The following is a 13,063-nucleotide window of genomic DNA, read 5'->3' as shown; positions in this document are numbered from 1 at the left end:
AAAAAAAAAAAGAAAACAAGCTTGTAAGGGGTCATGGTCCACATTTGTGCCCGCGAGGCCGCAAACTGCAGGGATCCAAAAAACCACATGAGAGTCCAAATCTCACAGTGAAGACTTCTGTGCGGCAAAAAGGTGAAATGCTTGTTAATGTAGGCCAGAGTCACAGTAGGTGGCAGGATTTCAAAAACGCTGGCAAAAGCTGTATTGGCAGCCTAGAGCCAGGAAACGTGCTTACTGACTGCGGGGAGCCTGAAAACCCACATGAGAGTCCAAATCTCACAGTGAAGACTCCTAGGCGGCGAAAAGGTGATATGATGCTTATTAATGGAGGCCAGAGTCACAGTAGGTGGCAGGATTTCAAAAACGCTGGCAAAAGCTGCATTGGCAGCCCTAGAGCCAGGAAACGTGCTCACTGACTGCGGGGAGCCTGAAAAACCAAATGAGACTTCTAAGCTCACCGTAACGTCTAAAAAGACTCCCAAGCTCAAAAGTCAAACAAAAAAAAGAAAACAAGCTTGTGAGGGGTCATGGTCCATTTTTGTCCCCGAGGCCTGCAAACTGCAGGGAGTCAAAAAACCACATGAGAGTCCAAATCTCACAGTGAAGAATCGTAGGCGGTGAAAAGGTGATATGAAGCTTATTAATGTAGGCCAGAGTCACAGTAGGTGGCAGGATTTCAAAAACGCTGGCACAAGCTGTTGGCAGCCCCGAGGCCTGCAAACTGCAGGGAGCCAAAAAACCACATGAGAGTCCAAATCTCACAGTGAAGAATCGTAGGCGGTAAAAAGGTGATATGAAGCTTATTAATGTAGGCCAGAGTCACAGTAGGTGGCAGGATTTAAAAAACGCTGGCAAAAGCTGTTGGCAGCCCTAGACCCTGGAAACGTGATTATTGACTCCGGGGAGTTTGAAAAACCACATGAGAGTCCTAAGCTCACCATGAGGTCTAACAAGGCTCCGAAGCTCAAAAGTCAAACAACAAAAAAAAAAAAAAAACGAAAACAAGCTTGTAAGGGGTCATGGTCCACATTTGTGCCCGCGAGGCCGCAAACTGCAGGGATCCAAAAAACCACATGAGAGTCCAAATCTCACAGTGAAGACTTCTGTGCGGCAAAAAGGTGAAATGCTTGTAACTGTAGGCCAGAGTCACAGTAGGTGGCAGGATTTCAAAAACGCTGGCAAAAGCTGTATTGGCAGCCCTAGAGCCAGGAAACGTGCTTACTGACTGCGGGGAGCCTGAAAAACCAAATGAGACTCCTAAGCTCACCGTAACGTCTAACAAGACTCCCAAGCTCAAAAGTCAAACAAAAAAAAAAAACAAGCTTGTGAGGGGTCATGGTCCATTTTTGTCCCCGAGGCCTGCAAACTGCAGGGAGCCAAAAAACCACATGAGAGTCCAAATCTCACAGTGAAGAATCGTAGGCGGTGAAAAGGTGATATGAAGCTTATTAATGTAGGCCAGAGTCACAGTAGGTGGCAGGATTTCAAAAACGCTGGCACAAGCTGTTGGCAGCCCTAGACCCTGGAAACGTGATTATTGACTCCGGTGTCGTACTTTAATATTCGGGACCACGTAAGGAACAGGGCCCTACCCCTGTCTATCTTGGTATTAGCGAACCGCAAATGGTAAATGCGGCATGTACGAGTGCTTTACTTATCGTTCTAGCTATGAATGCACTGTGTACACGTTATTCTGCTGCACTACGCGGGTTCCATTTTGGAAGCAGTGGCCATCTTGTCATTGCCCTCACATAGGCTATAATGGAGCAAATACGGGCCTCACAGTACATGGGCTTCTTCTCTGACTTCTCTGTGACCTGGGCAGCTGGCTCTGCTGCCCCGGGTCAAACTGGTCTCACGAGCTCCCCTTCCTCTCTCCACCTGTGATTAGCATCAGGGCTTGACCCGTCATAAAACCCTTTCATTCTACACAAGCCCCTGGCTAATCTCTTTCGCACCTGGCTGTTCCTGCTTTATGACTTGGTTCCCAAAACAGGAGATGCTCATGTTTATTGGGGGGATCTGTTTACATGTAATGTGGGATCTGAACCTTGTTGTGTAAATCATTGTGGGCTGGCCGAACTGGAATGTGGGATGGTCATCATGACTCTGCCTTTCCTTTGTAATGTACACTTGCATATTGCCGTATCATAAAACCTAGGAATGTATGCTTGAGGCAGGAAAAAGGGTATTTAAGATGAAGTCCGTTCCTATGATTTGCAGCAGTCTCCTGAGAACATACACGCTGTTGTACTTCTAGGATACCTGTCATTGGTCTGCAGCCAATAAACGATTCTTTGACTTCACCCAGAAGACTCTGTGTTTCTGTAGGTCCGAAACAGGGTGAACCCAGAAGTCATAGGGTGTGTGCCCCTGCACCGCTGGGTCTAGAATACCCAGTACTTCAGTTTGGCGCCCAACTCGGGACGATTTCAGCGGTACCAGTCCAAGCCAGAGGTTCGTGAGGAGCTTCGTGTGGAAATTCCGGAGGAAGGCCGCCACTTCATCGACCCCTGCATGTCGACGTGGTCCGAAAGTCTTTTCTGCGAGGTTCTCCGCGTCCCGACGGCTACGAAGGACTGCTGCCCTGATTAATCGACCTGTTTTGGACCCTTGACGAGTTTGAGAGAGCGAAACAATCGAGAGAGTCTTCTGGTGACGTCATCGATCAGCAATATTCAGTTAAGTATAAGTGGAGCGTCTCCCATTTGTTTTGGTATCCCTCGGGATCGTTTGATCTGATTTGGTAATTGGTGATTTGGTGTTTGCAAACCCCAAAGCCAGAGGACTCGTGTATTCACGAGAATATCATAATCGGTAATCCTTTGACGTTTGGATCTAGACTAGTGAGCGAAGATGCCTGGTTCTAGAATATTTGGTTGAATATTTTGTTTGGGTTGTGGAAGAGATTTCCAGCTGGAAGAATCATGTCCGGTTCCTCCGGTTGGAACTCCAACTTATGAGCTCTATGTGAAACATGGCGTAGGCCCCATTGCATATAACGAAGTGTGGATCCACTACACCAGGAAAGATGGTGTTTTAAAATGGCCCCAAAATGGTAGTTTTGATACCGATATTTTAGATAATCTGGAAATTAAATTGTTTAAGAAGAAAGCCCGGCCGGCGATGTTTGACTCTTTCCGCTTATGGCGAAAGGAAGCCAAACAGAAGGAAATTAAGCTAGCGAAAAAGAATAAGAGAGAGAGAGGTATGTCAGTAATGCAAGCAGCTGTACAATTTAAAGACAATGAGGAGGAGCAGATGAGCGAGCAATTACACAGGCAGCGTAAGTTAGGGATTGACAAATGTTACCCAGCTTTGCCACATTCTAAACAGGATGAGTCAGAAGAAAAGGAGAAAGATCCCCTGATGTCACATTTGTTGAGTTCGCCACCCCCGTATGCTCAAACTGCCACGGCGCCTCCCCAGCTTGTAAATATGCCACCTCCAGTGCATATACTGCAAGCCTTGCCGCAACCGCCAGTTGCTTTGCAACCAGTTCCTATTCCTGTAGCGCAGTCCTCTCAAGCGCCTCCGGTAGTGCTTCCAACTGCCCCCGCACTTCCTGCGACTTTGCTTAATCCAGCAGCTGCCTCCCCTAACACTCTTCCTTGCACCACTCCAGTACCCGTTTCTACATCCTCTTTTCTTCCCTCTGTTTTTCCCCCTGTTTCCGCTTCAACTTCCCCTTCAGCGCGACAGCGTTTAGCTAATGTGGTTACTACATTAATGTCGCCCCTCTTTGAGTCGTCTGGTGCGACTCCTGGTTTACGGCGTAAGCAATTGCGTAGTCAATTGCCTAACCCTGATGAGAAAAAGGTAATAGACAGCATGGCGCGTAGATGGATTGTTTTCCCTTCATTATATGATGTGGAATCAGTTGTCAGCGTTTTCCATCAATGGGATGCCCCAAAACAGAGATATGTGTTTGAGAAAATGTGCGAAATTCTCTGTGAAGAATTGGAGGATAGTGGTAAAAATCCGAGCCCGCAGGAACTGTGTAGAGTGAGGTTTGATTTTGGAACTGGTATAATCGTGGACCGCGAAGTAGATAAAGCAGTTGCAGTTGTATTGTCACTTAGGAATGACGATTGCCAACAGTCATTGTTTGAACAAGAGGTCCTTGTGGGGAAAAAGGCAAAAGCGCGACAATACCCTATGAGAGAAGTTCCCCCGGTATGGAAGGAAGCAGTCGCAGCTGCCGGTGGTAACCCCGCTGTGCCAGCGCATTTCCAACGTGTTTGGGTACATGTTCCATGGAAGCGCTCTGAGGTGTTAGCGCTTAAGCAGACATTACCCGATCCCCGTAAAAACCCAGCAGGTTATTATAAAGAGTTGTCACAAACAGCAGGATCATGCGTTATGAATTTGGCAGACATAGACATGTTGTTTGGTAATGTTGTTCCACAGCCTCTATGGGGATCAATACGTAATGCAGATCACGATGCAGAACTAGGGGATACATGGGCTAACATTATTGCTGCTGATACTAGACAAACTGGTGGCGCGAAACCTGAGCCTTTAGTAGCTGAACTGCCTGGTAGAATCATCACATATATGAAGACACTAATGCCTGCAATGCGCGTAAATTGGGACAAGTTATCTGCGTGTAAACAGAAGAAGGATGAGACAGTGTCAGACTTCTTTACTAGGTTTGAGGAAACGTTTATTGACCACAGTGGGCAGGATATGAGTACTGAGGGTGGCCAACGGTTATTTGTGGATAAGTTTGTGCAGAATTTACTTCCTGACCTGTGTAAAAAGTTGAAAGATTCAGAGAGTTCTTGGGCTGTTTCTTCCTCAGCGCAAATACTGGCTACTGCACAGTATTATGAAAATAGAGATAAAGACGAGAAAGATAGAACGGAGAAGAAAACAAAGGAATTAAAAACAAAGGTCCTTTTACAGCAGGCCTATCCACCACGTGGAGGTCAGAATAATTATAGGCAACCCCAAGGTGTTTATCACCAACCCCAACAATTTCAGAACAATCAGCAAATGAATGGGTATTATCAACCACGTGTCCCTGTGGGTCCCAACCAATGTTCATACTGCAAAGAGGAAGGTCATTATAAATATAGTTGCCCTAAATTAATGCAACGGAACGGTAATGTGTATGGCGCTAGAGGTAGGGGTGGTCAGCAAGCTCCTAGAGGCAGAGGGCGTGGAAGTGTTCCCCAGAACGCGCGTCCTCTTCCGCCCCAAAGCGCCATTAATAGCTTTGATCAGCAAGCTAATGCGACTAGTAATACGGCCCAGTATTATAATAATGATTATTATGCAGAGGACGGTGATGCAGAGAATAATGATTACTAGGACAGCCATAGACAGAGAGAGGGAGTTGTTTCAGTGCCAGTGGATCAGAGTGGACCGTATGTTGAGGTGACTACAGCAAATGTAACGGAGCCTTTTCTGCTAGACACTGGTGCTGCAAAGAGTTCAATCATGCATTCCAAACTCCCTGGCGCACCTTTGTCTGGCGATATAAATGTTTCAGTAGGTTTTTCTGGCGCCCCGGTTAGGAACCCGATTTCTAGTCCCATGTCACTTTCCGTTGGACCTTGCGAGCTGAAAGCGCCCCTGATCCTGACAACAGGTTGTGGTGAGAATTTGCTGGGATTAGATTTGTTGAAAAGATTGTACGCTACACTGTATTGTTCTCCTTCAGGAGTACAACTTACATTAGGCAAGCAAGTGGTTTCTCCAATGTATTTGTCTAAAAACACGATGCCACCTGAATTGTCATCCCTTCCGGATGCCCTTTGGGCTACTGGTCCCAATGATGTGGGCCTCTTGGAAATACCACCCTATGTGGTGACTTTAAAGGCTAATGTCAGACTGCCACGTATTCCCCAGTACAAGATCTCTAATGAAGGCCAGAAAGCATTGTTAGACATTGTCGGCGACTTGATTAATAAGGGTGTGATTGAAGAGACAAGAGGCAACGTTTGCAATAGTCCGATTTTACCTGTCTTAAAACGAACGGAACCTTCACAGCCACCTGTTTACAGATTTGTGATTGATCTTAGAGAGGTTAATAAGATTGTTGTGCCTCAGTTTCCGGTTGTCCCTGATATAACTGCCTTGTTAACGATGATTCCAGCCTCTGCTGCATGGTTTTCAGTGATTGATTTAAAAAATGCTTTCTTTAGTATCCCAATTGCAGAAGAGAGCAGAGACATTTTTGGTTTTAGTCTGGGAGGCCGAAGCTTCCGCTTCAAACGCGCTCCCCAAGGCTACTGCGAGAGTCCATCCATATACAGTCAAGCTTTGAAAGCGCAGCTTGATGCACTTGTTTTACCTAGTGGCGCTATCCTGATTCAGTACGTGGACGATCTACTAATCGCCGCGGATACTGAGAAGATCTGTAAAGAAGCCACATTGTCATTGTTGCGCCATTTATCCGCTTTTCATCACAAAGTGTCTCTCTCTAAGATGCAATATTGTCGACAAGAAGTGACCTATTTAGGTCATCTCTTATCGAAGGAGGGAAGGAGACTGACCCCAGAAAGAATTCAAGCCATTGCACAGTTGAGTGTGCCAAAAACACAGAGAGAAGTGCGTGCTTTCTTGGGCATTACTTCATACTGTAGGCATTGGATTCCTAGTTTTTCTTTATTGGCAAAACCCTTAGTAGCCTTAACATGCAAAGACACACCGAATCCTATCCCATGGTCTGAAGAGTGCCAGAAAAGTTTTGTGGAATTGCGCGATGCATTGTGTTCAGCTCCTGTGTTGGGCACTCCTGACTATAGCAAGCCTTTTACATTGTATGTTCACGAGAAAGATGGATGTGCGTTGTCAGTGTTAACACAGCCTTTTGGCGATAGACCGCGCCCATGCGCGTATTTTTCATCCACCTTGGACCCTGTAGCGAGGGCATTGCCAAGCTGTCTGAGAGCGACAGCTGCTGCAGCAATGTCTATCCGACAATCTGCTGGTCTGGTAATGGACAACACATTGATCGTTATGGTCCCACACGCTGTAGACACATTATTAAATAGGACCAAGACACAACACTTGACTAGTGCGCGATTATCAGGGTATGAACTCACACTGTTAGCGAATCACATACACATAAAAAGATGCAATACGCTGAATCCAGCCACATTATTGCCGATTCCAGCAGACTCAGATGAGATTGAGCAACATGACTGTCTGTTCAGGACAGAAGAAGAGACGAAAGGGAGAGTAGATCTCAAAGATACTCCCCTGACTGAGTGTGATGGTACTTTATGGGTAGATGGGTCATGTTTTAAACTCCCTAATGGTGACACGACTGCTGCATATGCTATCACGACTTTACACACGGTCGTGGAAACTGCACGAGTGCCACATAATTCGGCCCAAGCAGCAGAATTAATTGCCCTCACGAGAGCATGCGTGTTGTCTGAAGGAATGAGAGTTAATATATACACAGATAGCCAGTACGCCTTTGGCGTGGCTCATAATTTTGGGCGTTTGTGGAAAGAGCGTGGGTTCCTGACGTCGCATGGAGCTAAAATTCAGAATGGCAAGTTGGTGAATGATCTCCTTGAGTCACTGACCCTACCGTTGCAAGTTGCGATCATGAAATGCAGTGCGCATAGGAAAGTTACAGATGATGTTGGACGTGGGAATGCGTTTGCTGATGAGACCGCGAGAGAGACAGCACAGAATGTGAAGACTAGAATGTATGTTGCAGGCCCCGCAAGATGGGTTAATGATGTGGGAATGTGTGAGAACACAATAGAGAGTGTGAAGTCGCTTCAGGCTGAAGCTACAGAAGAAGAGTTAAGCAAGTGGAGAGAGAGTATGGGTAAGTTGGATGAGAATGGTTGTTGGGTTGACCTGACAGAACATAGGCGATGGTTGTTGCCTGATGCATATGTGCTTCCAGTGGTTACTATGGCACATGGAATGGCACATATCAGTACGAAAGGTATCTGTAAGTTGTTGGCTCCAGTATGGCAGAATGCTGGGATTCCCAAGTGTGCAGAGAATGTGGTCAAGAATTGCATAGTATGCTTGAAGTACAACCCTGGTAGAGGAACCCCAACTCCGGCCGGTCATTTTGCACCCCCATCATGTCCATTCGAAGTTTTGCAGCTGGACTTTATTCACATGGAAAGATGCAACAACCTGAAATATGTACTGGTGGTTGTTTGTGCTTTCTCAAAATGGATAGAGGCTTATCCTCTGAAAGATAACACTGCCCTATCCACAGCCAAAGCCCTTGTGAAGGAGTTTTTCCCCAGGTTTGGGATGCCGAGAATGGTGTGGTGTGATAATGGTAGTGAGTTTGTGGGTAAAGTGATGAAGAATGTATGTGAAGGGCTAGGGATAAAGCAGAAGTTCCACGCTGCAAATCACCCCCAATCAGCTGGACTAGTTGAACGCTACAATGGAGCCTTAAAGCTCAAGCTGGCCAAAATCCAGGCGAGCACTGGTCTTAAATGGCCTGACGCTCTGCCTCTAGCACTCTTGTCCACCAGAATGACGATACACTCACGGGTGGGCCTTAGTCCCTATGAAGTAGTCTTTGGCCGCCCGGCCAACGTATGGGGTGTGCCAAGGCCTACGAAGTTCAGTGAGATTGAGCATCCAGTACTGCTCGATTACCTGTATGATTTGACTGTTAAACTGCGTGTTTTGCACCAACAGGTACATGATACTCTTCCCCAAGCTTCTGAACCTCCTGGACACCCTATCAACCCTGGTTCGTGGGTCCTGGTCCGAAATTTCCAGCGTAAGGGCAACGACGAACCTCGCTGGATCGGCCCCCATCTTGTTCTTCTTTCGACAAGATCAGCAGTGCGAGTGAAGGGGAAGAAGCACTGGATTCATGGTACTCACTGCAAGGTAGTTCCCTTGCCTCTGCCATATGACCAGTGGGTCAAGGAGGGTATCGCCGACACTGAGACAGACACTGTACCTCGTTTTGTACCATTCAGTGACGCACGCCTAAAAGACACAGCTTCAGTCCAAGAGAGTGACAATATTCTGCAGGAAGCTGTGCCGCCATCGAATCGACTGGACACCACTGAGCCTGAACTTTTGTTTCAAGACCAAACAGCACCTGGCCATCTCCGCTATAACTTGAGACCTAGGCCCATGGACAAATAAAGATTTCCTCATTATTTCCCTTTTGACATTTTTTGCTCTCCCATCTGAAGGACTTTCTTGATTTTTGTTTTTCGAACCACCATCCGGGTTCTGCCGCAGGGTCGCGGTGCCAAGACTTTGGGGTACAGGCCGAAGACGCTAGGTCAACGGTTCTGGTTAGTCTAGGGCGTTTCCCTGGACTGACAGGCGTACTCCTTAGCAGAAGAAACTCATCCACCGCGAGCGGCCCGAGTAGAGGATGGAGTTTTTTAAGATGGAGAGACCGATTGAGGAAATGAACTCTCAAACCAGGATGTGTAGAATTGTGAAAAGTAAATGTTTTGTCTTTTTGTGCCTTTTTACACTGTGTAGTATTATGATGTTTATTGTAGGATGTGTGTTTTTCTCTGCTCCAAAACCCATTACACCCACTCAACAGCCTATATCTCTTTCTACTGCCTCCTCTCACTCTTTTCACCCTTTGCCTGAACACGAACAGACCCGACGATCAGAGTTCGTGAATAACTCGTTTATCCAGCTCTTGCACCAGCACCAACTGGTAATGAATACGACCAATTGCTGGGTCTGTGGGTTAATGCCCCATACCACTAACAAAGGTATTCCCTACCTGGTGCTACCGTACAGTTATAATGGATCGTCATGGGCATTCCAGACCATGTTTCTCTACGCCCTAGAGACATACTCCCCTCGCCAACCGCGTTCCATCAGACCTGGTACAAATAATAAAGCCTTAGTGAAAGGAATTGCCGATATGAGTAGGGATATTAATGCATACTCATCCATTCCCAAAGAAGAGCTGAGACCTTATGTAGGATGGAACGCGACGGGGTATAGTATTAGTCTGGGTGAAAGACAGCGAAAAATCTCATCTCCAATCTGGGTCGTACCCCACATGGGTCGGTTCTGCTTACAGGGTAATGGTCAGAACCCTAGAGCTCAACTGGGAAGAAGTGACTGTACTGAAACGTACACGTTCCCGTCACAGTTTTCCCCTGCGTTTTTGGCTGCCAAGGGCACATATTTCATCTGTAATGACCGAGCATATACATGGTTGCCCCCTGATTTCTCGGGCACATGTTATATTGCGAACTTGCTACCGCCTACATTTACTGCTGCCTCTGACTATCACAAGACCAGAGTTGTGAGAGGTGTGATTAGTAAGGAGGACACTGCCGGTCAGGAATCGGGAGACTTCTTTTTGGGTTTCTTGCCGTTTTGGGGACCTATGGTCAATAGTAGGAACCTGAGACAGCTGACTCGTGTGGTTGAATCCACCGTCAATGTAACGGCTGGTGCCCTTAGTAATTTGACAGCTGAGCTCCAAGCGGATCGCCTTATGACTTTGCAGAACCGCATGGTTCTAGACGTTATTCTTGCAGACCGCGGTGGGGTATGCAGGGTTATCCAATCCAGTTGCTGCATTTTCATACCAGATAATGCTCCAACAGTGTATCAAGCCATCTCCAAACTCCATAAAATATCTGAATCCATACACGTGGATAAGGGAGATTGGTCACTGATGGGGTGGTTCTGGGAACTGATATCTGCCTGGGGTTGGAAAGTTCTGATGGTCATTGGAATGATCTTAGCCATTCTTTTCCTGTTCTGTCTGTGTATACAGTGTGCTCCTGCGATATGTGGCCTCTGTGCTACCTTATGTGTAAGGAAACCTGTATCGAGGGACGAGCTAAGTAATAGGATGATGCTACAGCAACATCTCCATGACTTCGTGAACATTGACCTAGACTCGGATTAAGATGAGTATAGTGATTGCCTATGTAAGGGCAAAAGGAGGGTCTGTCGTACTTTAATATTCGGGACCACGTAAGGAACAGGGCCCTACCCCTGTCTATCTTGGTATTAGCGAACCGCAAATGGTAAATGCGGCATGTACGAGTGCTTTACTTATCGTTCTAGCTATGAATGCACTGTGTACACGTTATTCTGCTGCACTACGCGGGTTCCATTTTGGAAGCAGTGGCCATCTTGTCATTGCCCTCACATAGGCTATAATGGAGCAAATACGGGCCTCACAGTACATGGGCTTCTTCTCTGACTTCTCTGTGACCTGGGCAGCTGGCTCTGCTGCCCCGGGTCAAACTGGTCTCACGAGCTCCCCTTCCTCTCTCCACCTGTGATTAGCATCAGGGCTTGACCCGTCATAAAACCCTTTCATTCTACACAAGCCCCTGGCTAATCTCTTTCGCACCTGGCTGTTCCTGCTTTATGACTTGGTTCCCAAAACAGGAGATGCTCATGTTTATTGGGGGGATCTGTTTACATGTAATGTGGGATCTGAACCTTGTTGTGTAAATCATTGTGGGCTGGCCGAACTGGAATGTGGGATGGTCATCATGACTCTGCCTTTCCTTTGTAATGTACACTTGCATATTGCCGTATCATAAAACCTAGGAATGTATGCTTGAGGCAGGAAAAAGGGTATTTAAGATGAAGTCCGTTCCTATGATTTGCAGCAGTCTCCTGAGAACATACACGCTGTTGTACTTCTAGGATACCTGTCATTGGTCTGCAGCCAATAAACGATTCTTTGACTTCACCCAGAAGACTCTGTGTTTCTGTAGGTCCGGAACAGGGTGAACCCAGAAGTCATAGGGTGTGTGCCCCTGCACCGCTGGGTCTAGAATACCCAGTACTTCACCGGGGAGTTTGAAAAACCACATGAGAGTCCTTAAGCTCACCGTGAGGTCTAACAAGGCTCCGAAGCTCAAAAGTCAAACAACAAAAAAAAAAAAAAAAAGAAAACAAGCTTGTAAGGGGTCATGGTCCACATTTGTGCCCGCGAGGCCGCAAACTGCAGGGATCCAAAAAACCACATGAGAGTCCAAATCTCACAGTGAAGACTTCTGTGCGGCAAAAAGGTGAAATGCTTGTTAATGTAGGCTAGAGTCACAGTAGGTGGCAGGATTTCAAAAACGCTGGCAAAAGCTGTATTGGCAGCCTAGAGCCAGGAAACGTGCTTACCGACTGCGGGGAGCCTGAAAACCCACATGAGAGTCCAAATCTCACAGTGAAGACTCCTGGCGGCGAAAAGGTGATATGATGCTTATTAATGTAAGCGAGTCACAGTAGGTGGCAGGATTTCAAAAACGATGGCAAAAGCTGTATTGGCAGCCCTAGAGCCAGGAAACGTGCTTACTGACTGCGGGGAGCCTGAAAAACCAAATGAGACTCCTAAGCTCACCGTAACGTCTAACAAGACTCCCAAGCTCAAAAGTCAAACAAAAAAAAAAACAAGCTTGTGAGGGGTCATGGTCCATTTTTGTCCCCGAGGCCTGCAAACTGCAGGGAGCCAAAAAACCACATGAGAGTCCAAATCTCACAGTGAAGAATCGTAGGCGGTAAAAAGGTGATATGAACCTTATTAATGTAGGCCAGAGTCACAGTAGGTGGCAGGATTTAAAAAACGCTGGCAAAAGCTGTATTGGCAGCCCTAGAGCCAGGAAACGTGCTTACTGACTGCGGGGAGCCTGAAAAACCAAATGAGACTCCTAAGCTCACCGTAACGTCTAACAAGACTCCCAAGCTCAAAAGTCAAACAAAAAAAAAAAACAAGCTTGTGAGGGGTCATGGTCCATTTTTGTCCCCGAGGCCTGCAAACTGCAGGGAGCCAAAAACCACATGAGAGTCCAAATCTCACAGTGAAGAATCGTAGGCGGTGAAAAGGTGATATGAAGCTTATTATAATGTAGGCCAGATTCACAGTAGGTGGCAGGATTTCAAAACCGCTAGCTGTTGGCAGCCCTAGACCCTGGAAACGTGATTATTGACTCCGGGGAGTTTGAAAAACCACATGAGAGTACTAAGCTCACCGTGAGGTCTAACAAGGCTCCGAAGCTCAAAAGTCAAAACAACAAAAAAAAAAAAAAAAAAGAAAACAAGCTTGTAAGGGGTCATGGTCCACATTTGTGCCCGCGAGGCCGCAAACTGCAGGGATCCA

The sequence above is a fragment of the Triturus cristatus genome, chromosome 1_2, assembly GCF_964204655.1.
Source record: "Triturus cristatus chromosome 1_2, aTriCri1.1, whole genome shotgun sequence".
NCBI lineage: Eukaryota > Metazoa > Chordata > Amphibia > Caudata > Salamandridae > Triturus > Triturus cristatus.
Note: the sequence above shows the minus strand (reverse complement) of the source record.